Genomic DNA, 16570 nt, shown 5'->3' with positions numbered 1-16570 from the left:
TAACTGTTTTTGCTACTCTAAGTCAATATTTACACCTTCACCAGTTTTGTGAGGCACAGACATTAATCACCTCCTGTAATACCATATAATCTGGCCATAAGGTCCCTTGGAAACAAAAGTCAACTTTAATCATTATATCATTAGTCAACACTAACCATTATCCCAAGTTCTGCCATTGCTACTTATAGTGGATCTATAATAAATGTACACATACACAAATCATGCACGAGTACAAAAACTCCACTTTCAGTCCTTACTTCCATACTCTTCTTTCCATTTGCTTTTGTTTTCTATTTACTATTTCTCACTTTAAATGCACAGTTGTGTATTATACATGAATAAATACAGACTATTTAGAGAAGGGACAGTGGATAAAGGATTAATCCTCTGAGACAGTTTTACAGGTTGGTCTGTCCTTATGCATTTCCACAGCGAGACATCAACAAAGAACATCTCTCCACCTCCTCCTTAGACTGTGCCTCGCACTGGGCGAAACACTAAACCTGCTCTCTGAAGCAAGCTTCATGCAGGAAACAGACACCGTCAACTTCAGACACAGCCCCACACTCATGCTGACACTTGGTTTGTGCAGGGAGAACTTCTGAAAACTCCAGGTGTGATTTGGCAGAAGGAACATTTGTGCTTTTGTCTTTCCCTGAGGCACACTGACCTTCCCTCGAGCGGCAGCGGCGCAGCTCCGCAGCCAGCCCGGCCCGGCACTGAGCTGCAGCTGCCACGCGGTGGCAGAGGTTGGGTACCGTCACCACAGCGCTGCTTCCCGGGAATGCACCAGGAATGCTTATCCTCTGCTCAAGGTGACTCTCAAGATGATTTCCTGCCTCCTCATTAGTTACTATAGATATTTATAGACAAATTAAAGACTCAAACAAACGTTTATTCAATTAATCGCTTCGAGTTCTAGTGGAACAAACAGTATCAAACCAGTTCATCAGCTCAGGGGCTTATGACAATTTAACACAATTTAATTTTTTTCTGCTCCCTCTCTGCAGTATCACGTCTCACCCAAGAGTTAATACACCAAACACTGGCAGAGTTCTTTGTAACAGAAGTAGCATAAGGAGCTCTGAATCGTCAACTATTTGTTTCAACTCACAATGAGAGAAAATTGATTTGATGCAATAATCAAGTTAGGCTTGCTTCTACACCCCTCTCCCAAAGACATGGTGTCTAATCTTTCAATATTTAACTGATAATTCAATTATCAGCTTATTGAGAGCAACTCCAAAGACAGTGTGTGCCACTCACTGTGATTTGGACGGTGTGAATGAACAGTATTCCACACAAGGCGCTTCTGAACGCTGCTTTGTGAGACCCTGCCATCCTCCCACTTCAGAGGAAGCTGCATATTTCATCCTTTAAAGATGCCCCAACAGCTGTGACTCTGTATAGCACATTCTATGTATTTCCAGATCGCACCAGGTCAACCCAGCCCCTTTCCCCCTCTGTGCCACACCATGCATGAATCCCCTAATAATGCAGCACAGCTTCGCTCTGCCCTTAGTATTCCAGCCTTGCCTTCACAGAGTTTGGCCCATTTCCTTTATCCAACCCTGTACAGTCTTCTGCTTTTCAAGCAAAGAAGCCTGCTAAGGCATGTTTTTATTTGCAGTTCTCCCTGCAGCATGGCACCCAGCTTTAAGCCAGGCATGCAATGGCCTGGGCAGGGCTGTGGGAGCTCTCCCTCACATGGAGCTGTTCCTCGAGCACAGCCCCGGCCCTGAGAGCCCCAGAAAGGCCCTGCTGTGACACTGACAGGGACTGGCACTCCATGAGTGACTGCCACGCTGACAGTCACTGCCACGCTGCCCTGAGAGCCCCAGAAAGGCCCTGCTGTGACACTGACAGGGACTGGCACTCAATGAGTGACTGCCACGCTGACAGTCACTGCCACGCTGCCCTGAGAGCCCCAGAAAGGCCCTGCTGTGACACTAACAGGGACTGGCACTCCATGAGTGACACGGCACTGCCACGCCGACAGCCTGGGCTTGGTGCTTGTCCAGGTTTTTTAACTCCACATTTCCATCTTTCTATGGTAAAGCACCTGAACTAATCAAGAGTCAGCTCTGAGAAAGCAGCATGAATGATTGCAAGCACTTTTGCAAAAAGAAAACAAAACCCAAACACATGAATGCCTTTCAAGGCCAGCATGACAAACCTTCTGCAAAGAAAAAAATTTGAGAAGATCACGCTATACTAGCTTAGGAATCATTTTGCCTTTCCAGGATCTGAATAGGAATACTCATGCTGTGTTCTAATAAAAATGGAAGTGGAATTACAAAATGAGAAAAGAGCCATTTGCAGGATAGGGCTCACTCACAAATTGCAGGAACAGGTCACAATGGATAATCTTCTGCTCTCAGTCCTTCCCAAGTTTCAGACTTCTGCAGACACAAAATAGAAGATCCAATAAATTATTTCTGACTTAAAAAAAATTCTAATCCCATCCTAGGTACTTCTACTCTTCCCCTTTAAATTTTCCACAGAACAGTTTTTGTAGCTGCCAGTTCTGTGACCTTGCTGGAAGTGGCCAAGCCAGAGATCAATTAGTGAGCACAGAAGAGAGGAGCAGCTTTGCCTGCGTTGTGCTGTCCCTTGGGAGGAGGGCAGATCGTTATCCAGCGGGAGTGCTAACACAGGTTGGGACTAACTGCAAGATGCACAACGCAGCAAAACCGAAAGCAAACAGCAGAATCTCTTTTTTTTTTTTCCTTTGGCGTTCACATTTTACATTTCCCTCTAATTTAAAAATACTTTAATTTTGCACATAACAAACCCTTGTTACACTAAACGATATCTACAACAAACACACCGTGCTGGCTTCAAACACAAATGATGGAGCAAGCTCTCTAAACCCTGGGGAAATCCCCACTATCCCTCATTTCATAGCCAGGATGAGCTAAAGCACAGCAGAATGTAGAGATTTTAGTGTGACACTCTACAAACCACAGTGACAGAGAAGGCTAAAAGCCCCAGCACCTGAGCTGCCAGGTCTCTAGCAAAGGGCCCCAGCTGCTGAGTGCCTTCAGAACACAACTGGGGGCCTTTCCACTAAGGACACCACTGCTGCCTGACATACAGCTGTGCTCTCAGGACTGCAGGACCCCAGCTCTTTAGCATTTAAATGAGTACATAAATATTTCACATAAAACTTAGCCTAAAATAAGCCATGTAAAATAAGCTGGTTACTACAGCATTACTACAGTCTCTCTGCTTGCCTTAATTTGCAGGCAACTATAATGCTGCTTATGAGACACACTATTCCTTAAGACCTCCCACAAAAAACCCTGGGAGATCAATAGTTCTTAAATAAGTAATTAGAACAGCTGAAATAATTTAGGTCACCAAAGAACAAGCAGGATAAATAAAAAGTTATAGCACTGTGGACACTTGCATGGAACAGAATTTTTACATTTATTTGAGTTAACTGCTAGAAAGGCTGAACACCAGAGCAGGAGGCAGAACTGCTGCACAGCATCTGTAACAGGAAGGCCAAATAGCATAGCACTACATGCACATACTAAAATTATTTGGCAGGTTAATTAAAATAAAAAGAACAACCAGGATACAGATACACCAACAGTGCTCAACTTCCCTCTTTTAATGCAAGCAAACTTAGATCATCATGGGAAAGTACATGTAAAATATCCTCTCCCCAAAATACACGTGCATTTCTGTTCAAACGCCTAATCTGACCATTTTGGAGTTGCACTGGGGTGAGAAAACCCTGGGAGATCCTTTACTGTAAATGCTCATCACAAGGATAAGTATTTGTCCAAACATTTGGGCTGTCCACCCTCTTCACAGCCTGGGCTCAGTTTTCCCTTTGAGAGAAATGCGATACACTTCAAAACTGATAGTCAGCACTGCAGTCTCCATACCTCCCACGACACAGGCATCCAAATCCTCCTCAGGGTTTCAGCAGACACACAGCTCATTTGCTAGTCACAGCTCCCTGACATCTCCAGCTACCGAATATCCACATTTAGATAACATTCGGCATGTCAAAGTTGATGAAATTTTGAGGTACATGCCTAAAGTCTGGAGTATGACTTGTGTCTGTGGCAGGTCTGTTTTCCATTTATCACATTATGTGACAAAAGCAGCCAGCACAGCAGCAGCTTCATGGGTACACGGAGTGAGGAGTCTCAAATATGGAAAGGTTACTTCTAGTTTGTGCAGCGTGAGGGGACAGCACATCACCAGAGAGGAGGCAAAGCACACTGCAAAGGCTCCTTGGTGCTGGTTAACACCCACTTGTCACCTGCAGGTTTCAGCATGCTGGACCTTCTCTGTTTGCCCTGGAGCCCCAGCCACTTGGAGATGAAGCAACAGCAACATGAGGCTGCCAATCTGCTGAGCCACATCCCGTGCTGGGTTTGGGTACTGGAGCCCTCAGGAAACACCCGCACCAGCTTCAGCAAGGTCAGTGTCTTATCCCAAGGGTACGGCCTGGGAGCAGTTCCCAAATGCCATTGAATTCTGGCTCTAGTATCACAACATTTTTGATGAAGTTATAACTCTACTTCATTAGAACCAAAATTCTCATTATAGCAAGATTTTTAGACCATATTTCTGACCACAGTTCAAAGTGAGACAATTACAATTATCCCTAAGAGTACCTCAGTCTGCTGATGAAAAATTAATCTTGGTAAAGCTTTTTTTTCCCCTTTATGTTATTATGACTGTGCTGCCAGCTGCACTCAAACAAACTCTGATTCAAGTTCTAGGCTTCAGGGTCATTGGCAGACCCTCAGCTACTACTTCCACCAAAAAAATCCTGATTACCAAGACAGAAACAGACACAGGAAGGAGAAAACATGAAGCTAAAAAACCAAAGAGGAAAGAAACCAAACCCAGTGAAAACAAAAAATTTTTGTACCAGAAACAGATTGAAAACAGAAAGGAAATTAGCATTTAGGAATGAAAAAGCCTATTCACTGTTGATGTTGAATACAACACCCGGGGAGACAGAAGCTGGGTTTATTTTTGATAGCAGCATAAACATTAAAGATAAGCCAACAGCATTTAGAAAATATGGGTGCAGTACAAAGGCTCATGTGATGAGAGCTGTTTTGCTTTTAATCTTGACCTGGGAAACCTCTTGTATGACAGAGCCTCTTTTCAGCGGAGTCAGTCCTGCCTAGTTGCTCTGACTATTAGTGATAAAAAGGCCACCCAAGTTGTTTCTGCTTCGGAATGATGGCAAGTTTTCAATCTTAAACTTCAAAGTCAAAGGAAAAAACCCACCCTAATATATCAGTGTAAGGACCTGCACCAAACTCCTGTCATCCCTTATCTGGTCCAATCACACTCTTCCCTAAAACAACAATCCTTACAGCTGTATCTCTGTTTTTCTAGAAAGGATGTACATATACCCCCAAATATTTATCTACTTGCCACTGATATAAATGAAAATACTTATCTCATATTGGTATGAGATAAACACATATCATGTCCCACCCACAAACAGAAAAGCCAGCTGATTTGCAGATTGATTCAGCATGTCTACAAGCCCAGTAACACAGAAGTGCAAACCATATCAACTGCAGCCATTGTGAGGGCTCAGCGATCACAGAAACACATCTCAAATGGGTATTACAAGTATCAAGACTGAAAACTGGGAAGCTCTGTGAAGTTCAGTCCTGCTTTGGATGTCTGTTCACATGGTCCAGGCACGTCTAGAGTGCAGAGTTACAGACCAGTGCTCAGTCTTCACACCCTTAAATTACAGTGTGCAACTTGTTGCATACGATACTGCCAAGCCCACAGGCTCAGTGACAGCAGGACCCTGGAACCTTCTTTCTGCCCCTTTTCCCTCACATTCACACAGCAGAGATGCCCTGCAACCAGCTGCAGCCTCCATTGCCACAGGCACAACAGGCACACGCACCTTCATTCACACCAGAAATGCTGAAGTGCAGAGGATGCACCCACACCCCATGTTGATATGTCATGTTACACCCTGTTACAGATCAGGAGAATTCACATGACCATTTAGGGCATCACCTTAATTAGAAACTGTAATTAAATGCCCACTGAAGGTTGGTAATATCATTTGCTTCCAGGCCTTCTTATTTCATGGGGAATGCTCTGTTGGGTCAGATCAACTCTCCCGCGGAGCCTGGTACTGTCCCTCAAAGCTGTGTTTACTGCTGTGACTTTTGTCATGGCCACCAGAAGAAAAGTTTTCCACGTTCAGCAGTTGCCAGATGGGGTGAGAACACCGGAGCACTGAGGGCAGCACAGTCTACACAACAACTGAGCTGTCAGGAATGCCGAGCCGCGCTGCCCTCTGTCCCAAACAGCGCCTATAAAAGTAAGATTAAAGCAGTCATGTTTACAAATGTACAGGAAGCTGCTGGCCTGCAGGTGAGCACAGACACTGCCTGCGGGCTGCTCTGGCCAAAGCAGGCAGGTGTGGGATGGTGTGACGGGGCCACGCCGCCGGGCTGGTCTAAGGAACCCTCAGTACCACAACGGGACAGAGCTGACACACCTCAACCAAGAAAGTGAAATCACAAAACCAACAACTAGAGCAGCACATATTGAGACACGCACTCTTTTTTTTAACCTAGACCTTTGTTGGTTTTAATAATTGATATAAAGTAACAGATGACTCACTAATTGCACTTCTAAATTGTAACCCAACCTGGAATCAATCACACATGGCATAACTTCTGCTCTTATTTGAAGCTAAATCCACCCCAGTGCCTTCAGTGGCCGCTCTGATAATTGCATTAGTCATAACCCAAAAGTATTTCCCATTTCCTTAGTTCCAGTTTTGCTTGCTTTTCAAGCTGATCCTCATCCCTATTGCTTAAAAATCTCTGAAATGTTACCCTGCAGAGCCTGCTCTGGGACCTGAGGAGCCCTGTGCACCATTCTGTGGGGTGATTCCTCCTCTCCTGGTGGCTGATTTTCCTCCAGTACCATTTTATCTCCTTTGCTTTAGCTCAAAGTCAGAGAATCATTCAGAGTTTCAACAGATACTAGCAAGCACTAGTGAAGTTCAAGCACTAGTGAAGTTCAAGCAAGCACTTCACCAAAACTTGGTGAAGAGTCATGTACACAAATGACTGCATAGCACAAATCATATCATCTTTTGTTTTGCAGCACAAATTCTCAGTTTTTAAGTATCCTCTACACCGGATACTCACCTGCTTGATTCTCTCTCTTCCATGCCTCAGATACAAGATCAGTATTAATTTTTATTTTAAAGTGTAAGGATTTTTCAAAACAAAACTCTTTGCTATATCAATCTTGTGAGACTAATTTCCCATGTAAAGACAGCTTTTTCTACGAAGATTTTTAAAAGACATGCACACAAAAGTTATTTTTTGCAATTGAAATTCTGTCCTCAGCTATCTTTGCACAAATCCCATTAACTTCAGTATATGTCTAAAGGCAGAATCTGAAACCCATAAAGAACTGGGTCACTGGACAATGGTAAGTCTCAAACAGAGATTTCTGAGTTATAACAAGAAAGAAATCCCCCTTCCCTCGGGCACTACGGGAGCATTCCCATTTGTCTGTAAACAATACCAAACACTTGAAATCTGCCAGGCTGCATTTCATCCTTGCTCACTTAGGGGTTTCCCCTGTGCTGTAGCTGATGGCCGCTTAGTGCTCAGTGCAGCACTGGGGCAGGACTGCACCCCCAGAGCCCACCCCTGCTGCCCAGGGCAGCGCCTGCCTCGCTCCAGCCTCCACAGGGGCACCAAGCAGCAACGCTCACAGAGGGCTCTGCTCCGTCTGAGGGGTGCAGGTGACATTCAAGCACACCTGACAACGTCTTAACTATTTCTATGGAAAAACCTGTAGGAAACACACATCATTTCCATTGTAGTTACATATTTTTAAAAATAATTCATTCTATGCCAGTATTTTGTCCCAAGAAAGAGCATAATTATTGTTAATCACTTTAACTTTCACCGAGGTAACTCTTAATTCCACGTTGCTTTTGGTACAATTCAATCCCCATCTTTTATTGACTATACTTAGAGCTATGAATTCAATTTTCTTCCTTTTCATTCCATGAAGCCTAAAGACAGATGTTAACTTTTTTCCAAGCCTCAGATGTTCTTTTCCTTGTTAAATGTATATCCTTGTACTGCAGCGCCAAAGCTCTTCCAATCCCCTGTATTCTAAATTAATCCATCAATCCCCTTTCCTCTGTGTTTTTGCCCTTGGCAAATCATTAGCCCAAGGGAGAACTCAACAGAAAAATTCAAGATTTAACTCAGTCCACAGCTGAAAACATCTTTCTCGTACCTCTGCAATAACTTCACTACCTGAGGTGCCATCTCTTGCAGATTTTTCCCTCCTCACTACATTTCCAGCTGCACTGCACAGCCACCAGTTTCACAGCTGCCCCTTCCCATCCCACCATCCAGCCAGCAGCCTTTCTCCACGCTGTATTTATGCTGTGTCTCTATTTGATGCAATCAATTTCAAATAAAACTGTTCCTGTGTTAAGTCCTTGGACGAGTCCTTGATTTCCAGCTATTATCTTCAGCCTCTTTTCAAGGCCCACACTAATATTTTAAGGTCCCACAGGGGATTTGGCTAAATTCATTCATCGCTTTGAAATCTCTCGATCCAAGACATGAAAGCAGTAACTGAGATTCTTCATATTTGTTTCTCCTTTCAATCCTCAAACATGACAAGATAAAAGTCTGTTCCAAAGGCAGAGCAATGTCCGACTGTTCAGAACCAGGGAGACATTTCAGCCACAGGCTTGCAAGGGAGTACACAAAATGTAAGTCTGACTGGAACAAGGTGGACCTCTCCCTGCATGTACAGTTATTAATGCACACGTGCTTTCCACTTCCACTCTAATGCTGAAATCACCCCTTTGAATGAAAGTTACTGTTTCACTTTAGCACCACAAATCTCCTGATCCTACAGTCTTTGGCCTAAGTTCCCTCAGGGGCTGCTTCAGCACAGCACGTTGTGTACTGATTATTTTGGAATACAGCTCCCCAGCCTTTCATCTTCACAGCCTGTATAAAATCAGTTTTGAAAAGTATAAAAAGTGATATCGAGTATGATTGCCACGCACATGTATGCTAGAAGCTGATTTCAAAAAGGCACTTAACCTAGAAAATCTGGCAGAAATTCTGAAGCACTCAAGTGACTATATTGGCCATTTGAGTGTTGAAGCACATGGAATGCTGAAGGATTTTGAAGTTCTGTAACTGTTCTATGTAACACACATACAAAGAAGAAAGAAAATCCATCAGACTCAACTGTCTCTCCTCATACCTAAAGGTTCTGCTCATCAGGGCTGCTCTGGAGCGCGATGGTCATCAGCTCTGGGAGCTCTCTCCATTCCACTGCAGTGTCCATGAGAACAGCCAGCTGCCTGGGATTGGGAAGAACTATTACAGGGAGCTAAAAACTAACTTAAACCCATTTGTCTTGATCTCTAGAGGAGAAAGATGGAAATCATTGACCACCACACTCCTTGTGCAGCCCAACCTGCCCAAACACACCACGAAAGCGCCTTGATTTGTCCTCAGTCACAAGGATTCCACAAGGATCTCAACCGCTCACATGGAAACCCTATTCCTCAACTCAGTTTGGGAACCTGCTCTTTCTGCACTGCTTTGGATTTGGCAGCGGGATGTTAAACCCTCCAAGGTCGGGCGCCGCGTGAGGGGCCGAGGCCCTGCCGCACCCCTTCCCTGGCCCCCTCCCCTCAGCGCTGCCCCCGGGCCCGCCCGGCGCTCGCCTCAGCCGGCGGGGCCGGGGCTGCCGGAGCTATTCACGCTCGCGGCCGGGGCCGGGGTCGCTGTGGCGCCGGCGTCGCCGCATTGCCGGTGCCCGCCTCGGAGCCCCGAGCGCGGCCGGGGCCCTGCCCTCACACACCTGCCCAGCCCGCGCCCTCAGCGCTGCGCACTCTGCGCCCGGCACGCTCGCGCTACGCCGTTAGCGCGGCGGGAGCCCTCAGGTGCGGCGCCCGAGCTGACGACATTACGGAGAGTCCGTAACACACACCGACCTCTCGGAGGGGCTCTACGCAAGCGGCGTTTCCAGGTGCGGCTCAACCGCTCCCGCACCGCGCGGCCGCGGAGCGCTCCGAGCGGCAGCGCCGCTCCCCAGGCGGCGGGCGGGACCGCGCGGGCTGCGCGGGGAGCGGCGGCCGCAGGTGGGGAGCCGGGCGGGCCGAGCCGCCCTACGCCGATTCCGTAAGGCTGCGCCGGCCTGCAGGAAACGGCCGGGTCCGCGGCGCTACGGAGCTGGCGCAGGGCGGCGCGGCGCCCCGTACGCAGTTGGCGTAGGGCGCTCTCAGGTGCAGGGAAGGGGCGGGCGCGCGTTGCCCGGCAGCCGCAGCCTATGGGGGCGCGGGGCGCGGTCACGTGCGCAGCCCCGCTCGGCGCTGCGGAGCCGGAGGAGCCGGACGGGGCCGCGGAGCCGGGACGGGGCCGCGGGGCAGCGCCGGGGCCGGCGCCGAGCGGGGTGAGGCGGGCGGGCGGGCGGCGAGGGGTCGGGGCGGCGGGCGGCCCGTCCCCGGAGCACCGCTCCTCCCACTGCACCGGGCACTGCGGGCAGGAGGCAAGGGCAGGACGCGGCGCGGGGGGCGGCGCGGGGCGGGGGGGCGCTGCTGCGCGCGCGGAGGGGCGCGGTGGGGCGGGGGGGCTCCGCGGGGCCGCGGGCGGGGGCGGCGGGGAGGGGTGAGGGGCTCGGCGGCGCCGTGCGCGGGCGGCCGCCCCTCCGCCGGCCGCGGGGCGCGTTACCTGCCGGCGGGGCGCGTTACCTGCCGGCGGGGCGCGTTACCTGCCGGCGGGGCGCGTTACCTGCCGGCGGGGCGCGTTACCTGCCGGCGGGGCGCGTTACCTGCCGGCGGGGCGCGTTACCTGCCGGCGGGGCGCGTTACCTGCCGGCGGGGCGCGTTACCTGCTCGCGGGGCGCGTTACCTGCTCGCGGGGCGCGCACCTGTCGGCGGGGCGCGCCGCTGGCGGCGGGGCCGGGGCGCAGCCGGGCCGCTGCTCGCGGTGTCCCCGGGCGCTCCCGGCCAGGTGCGGGCTGGGCGGCTCCCGCCGGGGCTCGGGGCTCGGCCCGGAGTTCGCTCCGGCGCGGTCGGTGCGGCGCCCCGGCCCCGCGGGGCAGCCGAGTCCCTCCGGGCCGCGGGCGGGCTCCTGGCTCCGAGCGCACTCGTCAGCGTTACGGTCCGTGGTTTGTTTGGGTTTTTCCTCCTCTTTCATTCCGTATTTGCTTTGCACTGGATTTTGTAATCATTAACCCGCTATCCCTTCTGGAAGTGGGAGCCTGGAAGGGATAACCAGGGAGTCACATGCCTGCCATTGAGTAGAGCAAAACTTGAGTTTTGAGTCAAAGTGGAAATATGCATTATCTGGCTAAACGTCTTATTATTTATTTACGTGGCTCTGAAAATGCTGCCTTGTGATTTACAGAAAGAAGAGAGTGAGCATTCCAAGCAGCTCCTGTACAGGGTATGGCAGAAGAGAGAATTTATCGTGTGGGGGGTCCTAGATACGTTGGAATTAATTATTTTCTGTGTCTGTGTCCTCTAGTTTGTTAACAGCTTTTAGAAGTTTTATTGTACTTTGTCGTGACAACTCAGGCTAAATGTGGTTAAAGCAAAGAAAGATTTAAATGGGCATTATTGTGCAGAATATCACATGTTCCAGATCTCCAGTTCAAAAAATGCTTATGAAACTGTAAGTTAATTAAAATAGCTGGGCTATTTAACTAAAATTAAAATACTTGTGTTCTAGCAAACATTTGAAGCCTGCCCTTCTAAGGTAAAGACAGAAAATGAAAATAATTTCCTCCATTCATGTAGAATACTTTACCATCTTTAAAAAGAATGGAGAAGAAAGGACTGTTTGCAAACTTGGTCTAGTTTTCTTTGATTTTTAAAGACATGGTAACCATTTATGAGACCCAAAGGAAGCAGCCGTGGTGGCAGAGAGGAAGGAAGGAAGGAGCATGGAGCAGTGCTGGCTGCTTGGAGGGGAGGCCTTAGAACAAAACTTTTGGAATGGGAAGCGAGGAAGGCATGGCAGTGTCTCTGGAGAGGTTGCATTGCTGTACTCCTGTGTTTGCTCAAGGTCGTTGTTCTCTCTCTGAAGACCAAAAGCACTTTCCAAGAATTTAACGAGCCCACCTCCTCCATGGAAGGTGTGCAAGCTGGGTTGTAGTTATTTCCTGCCGGTGGAGAGAGGAAGGAGAAATCTGTGTCAGCAGACTGCAGCTGGCTGGAGCTTCTACTAAATTCCTGGTCATTTTTAGGAAGTCAGACTTGTCTCTGGAAGTTCTTGGCGTGTATAATTTTCTTCTGTCTGGAGCTTCCCAACCATTTTCCTTTGCTTCATGTTGTGTAGAATGCAGGGAGAGACGTGGAGAAGAGAGGGCAGGGTTGCTAACAGTGAGGGTTTAATGTTTGCAGGGCTCTGTTCCTCAGATCTCACCATCGATGGTGCCAGTCTGGTGCTGCTTTGGCATGTGTAGTTCAAAGAGAATCGTTAGTCTTGCGAGTTTGGTTAGTCCTGGTTTTATGAAGGGCTTTCTTTGCACAGGCTGTTCATCCAGGCTCGTTGTTTCTGCTGAACTATTGGCAGTATTTTTCATCTCGGCACAAAGAAGACGCTGATAAAGCACCAGTTCTAGCTCTGTGTGGTTGACAGGCTAAATACAAGGTGGAAATCCAGGACTTGATTTCTTGGGCAACTGGAGAAAGATTCCACATAGAAATACCTGTGTGCTGGGGGCTGGGGGAGCCCCAGGGGTGACTGGTGTCAGTGTTGCTGAGGAAGTGACCAAACCCAGCTTCGTGGCTTGTCCTGGGAGGAATTTCAGACACAGCTGGTTTCAAAACAAAGCTTTGGAAGTAAATGAGAAGACAGTGAGCAGTCGGAAAGGTACAACAGAAGATGGCATAAGGCAAGCCATGACAGAGCCAAACATGGGAGAAGTGGTTTAAACTGTGGTGGATATGTGGGTTTTGGTAACTCTTGTTTCTGCCCTGCACGCAGTTTTCCATGGATGTTCATTCAGGATGCAATGCTTAAGGTCGCAGAGCTCTCTTCTTTTGAAGCACCTCTGTTAATGTTCCTCAAAAGCCTGTGGGTGGACTGAGATTTTTTAACTGTGAAATCTTGTTTGGAAATAAAAAAAAAAAGTAGTCTAAGAAGCTGCTTCATGTTGTGAAAAACCTCACTGTAGAATCATAAAAGCTGCAGTTTTTCACGTTGCTTTGTAGCTTGGCATGTAAATAGAGCTCTTTGAAGAGCATATCCATGGCTGGAAAGGGGAGTGGGGAAGGCTCTGGCTGGTTAACAAGCTTCTGAGTGTGTGAAAAGGCACCGTGAGCATGCTTAGTGAAGTGTCTGTCAGAGCATGGAACTCTCCTGGGCTGGGGTGAGGTACAAACCCCTGAAGTGGCCCATGTGTCAGTGTCAGCATGGAAAGAGCAGAACAGTGGCAGTTTGTGTATTTACAGACTGGGCTGGGGGAGGGGAGCGCTGGGCCAGGTGGGAGGGAGGTGCTGGGGGGGTGAGGATGCAGAGGGTCAGTCTGCACCTCTCTGGGCTCACCTCTAGCTCTTGGTGACTTCAGGTTTATGGTGTCTCTCACCATGCCAACAGCAGACTTCAGCGTTTTGGGGTCTGTGCCTTACTTTGTGCTGGGCTGGGGAGAGCGAGGACTTTCCATGAGGAGCACTTGGCTGGTGTGGTCTGGATTTGCTGTAGCCCAGCAGTACTGGCAAGTGAAGGTTGCTTTGCTGCTGAATATGCTGCAGTGAGGAAATCAAAAGGAAAATTCCTGTTTAAAGCAATATGAAAAAACTGTTAGGAGATTTAAAGAACAGAAAGATACAAACCCATAGTTTGACTGTGTTTGTAATTGCGGCGTGATTTGACAAACAGAAACTTTGTACTTGATATTTATGGAAGGAGAAGCCTTACCTGAAGGGCATTGCTGGTGTCTTCTGTTAAAAGCAATAATTGACATAAGCTACAAGGCCAAAGACAATATTTTTTCCAGTTGTGCTTCTGCAGTTCTTGGCACTTGTGTAGTTTTTCCTTCTTATGTGCAAGTTTTTCACTGAGCACTGATGACAGAAAACAGTGTCACAGTTCGTGTCAGTGTCAGCTCACAGAGGAACAGTGTTCCTATTTAACTTCTTTGAAAACCTCAATTCATGTCCCTTAACAAAAAACCTGCAGAGGAATTCTTATGAATGATATGAGCGAGTAAACATCTTGCACTCTGGATTTTTAGACCTTATTTAATAGCTAAATTACCTTATGTTTCTGGTCCTCTTACTCTGGTCATCATGGAATAGGAGGGACAGAATTCTTGGAGCCCACCCCACGCTGGTCTGTTGCGTTGTGCTCCTAGCTCTGCTGTGCAATGCACATCCTGACCTTTCTGCTCATTTCCTGTGGTGTCAGAATGTGGACGAGGTGCTGGCTGGAAGGGAAGCCCCAGAACAAAATCAGGGTATGTCGTTTGTTCTGCTCTTTGGGAAGGCACTAAAGCATGGCCTGGGGCTGCTCTGTCCCTGCTTTGCTGCTGAACCCAAGAAGCCTGGGACCATCCCAAGGCTGGATTTGGTGTGCAGCTGAGCCAGGCTGCTGTTCCTCTGGGCCACCTGCACGCCTGCCCACTGGCTTCTCCAGCAATAAAGAGCAGGGATTCATTACTAAACCCCATGCCCTTGTGGTCTTAGGTCGTTGATTTTTCTATAACTGTGCAAAACTTTGTAACTCTTCTGTAGTAAAATACTGTCATAACCTGTCGGTAACTTAAAGGTGTGCGTGGATGTTGAAGAGGAATAATCTTATGAAATCCATTCTAGGGATCTTTTGGACTGTGGAAACTTGAGTGATCCTGCCACATGTGTTGATTTACATTAGTTCCCTTATGTTGTGGTTTGGTGAGCTATTTCAGAGCCCTAAGATGCTCCTGGTGATTGACATAACAAAATGTAAATTATATGCTGTTTTCCTAAGGTCTAATTTATCTGTCGTAAGGTTTGTGTACCAACAGTACTGAGCCCTTCTCACAATAATGTTTCTCTTTCATGTAATGCCTACACAGGGGAATTAAATTACCCTTAATTGTATGCTTAAGAAGAAAATAAAATTGGGGTGTGTATGGCTATGCCAGTAAATTAAATTTTGCTGCTTCTTGTTCTTTTTGTGCATTTAGTTTAAATTGTCTTTATTGAAAAATCTTATGTTTGATTATCTGGTTGGGAACAACACTCTTACTCGTGGGTAGCTGTGACATGTCACAAACTTGAAGAAATCTTATGAACCAGAATTCATTTAGATTTTAAAGCAGAACTTGGCACTTGGCTTGGCAGTAAATGAACTCAATGGTGAGAAATGGGTGCTGCCCCATAGAAGTTGCCCCCTGGTAGAAGCAGAAAAGGGCAGGCTGAGTTTAGGGCCTTGTACTTTTCTCTTTTTTGTCTGATTCTTGTGGGGGAAGACACTTTGCACACATTTCTTGTTTTACTTGCAACACAGCAGATTGGAGTGTTGGCACAGCGTCCTAAGTGTTGGGCCCTCACGAGTCTTCAGTGTTCCTGAGACACGGGGATGATGTTCCGTGGGGGAATGTTCCTCTGGAGCTCTTGGGCTGAGTTGCTGATGACCCTAAACCAAACGTTCCCTGATCCCAGCTCTCAGCTGGCAGGATGAGCCTTGTGGAAAGGCCAGCACAGCCCACGGGGGTGTGGGAAGCCCAGCCCCACAACCTCTGTGCAGTGCTTTGTGCTTCCAGACATGAGCTCTGGCAAAACTCCCTCGAGAGGCTGAGGAGGCCTGAGGCTGTGGCAGGGGTTTTGGGCACACAGCAGCTGATTCCTTCCAGCAGGATTTTGCCAAAAAATTGTTTACCATAGTTCCACTGACATTGTGAAATTAATACATCTTTTTTAGTCTATATTTTGCAGGAGATGGGTCCATAACAGGATTGTGGGAAGTCATGCTTGATCTTGAAGGAGGCATAAAGTTTTTTTCACTTGTTGCAGGGCTGTTTTTTGGGTTTTCTTTAGGACGTAGCAGCCAAAGCATGGGTCCCAATTTAACCCTCTCCATAAACACGGTATCTTTCTTCATAACATGAAATCATAAATGCAGTATCTTGCTAACTAAAGAAACTGTACAAAATTCAGCAAGGAAACAGGCTGCACTCCACTGAATTTAGTTGCCATTGTTGAAATAGGTGACGTTTTAAAATTGCCAGCTGGTATATACCTGAGGAAAGGTGTTGGATTGACAAGGGCTTTTTAGAGCCTGCTTAGCAAGACACTGACCAGCTGGACCAAACACATGACGTGGAAACTACATGTCAGGAGAGTGAATAGATCCATTCAACAAACAAACTGCAACTTGTATTAAAAAAGAAAATAAAAAGCATCTGAGTTAGCTGCCCCATGGCAGTCAGCTGGTGCTGTGTTTCTGACAGAGTAGGAGCGTCATCACCCAGGGTCCAATGGGGGCACCTTGTGTAGGGAAGGTCTGTGGGATTGGGCTGCAGGTGTTTGTGATAACCATAAAACAAATCA

The 16570-nt window shown here is 47.7% G+C and overlaps 2 protein-coding genes across 16 annotated transcripts in view; one reads left to right on the top strand and one right to left on the bottom strand.

Annotated features, from left to right (window-relative positions):
• The window catches only part of CRB2 (crumbs cell polarity complex component 2), a 57798-nt gene extending 46607 nt beyond the window's left edge, over positions 1 to 11191 (bottom strand). Inside the window, exons 1-3 of one of the 7 annotated variants that reach the window (XM_038156095.1) lie at positions 10025 to 10162; positions 9286 to 9385; positions 2339 to 2402 (exon numbers count right to left, since the gene is read on the bottom strand). The gene's annotated coding sequence lies outside the window, so the exon portion shown is untranslated. Of the gene's footprint in view, positions 1 to 2338; positions 2403 to 9285; positions 9386 to 9891; positions 10163 to 10940 lie in introns of those variants that run through there. The other 6 variants (XM_038156097.1, XM_038156096.1, XM_038156094.1 and 3 more) reach the window with 6 other exon arrangements.
• The window catches only part of LOC119708987 (spermatid perinuclear RNA binding protein), a 59205-nt gene continuing 52585 nt past the window's right edge, over positions 9951 to 16570 (top strand). For 3 of the 9 annotated variants that reach the window (XM_038156121.1, XM_038156118.1, XM_038156117.1), the window contains exon 1: positions 10296 to 10482. The gene's annotated coding sequence lies outside the window, so the exon portion shown is untranslated. Of the gene's footprint in view, positions 10060 to 10292; positions 10483 to 16570 lie in introns of those variants that run through there. The other 6 variants (XM_038156115.1, XM_038156110.1, XM_038156116.1 and 3 more) reach the window with 4 other exon arrangements.

This window comes from Motacilla alba, chromosome 17 (genome assembly GCF_015832195.1).
Source record: "Motacilla alba alba isolate MOTALB_02 chromosome 17, Motacilla_alba_V1.0_pri, whole genome shotgun sequence".
NCBI lineage: Eukaryota > Metazoa > Chordata > Aves > Passeriformes > Motacillidae > Motacilla > Motacilla alba.
This window is presented reverse-complemented; position numbering and strand designations above follow the sequence as displayed.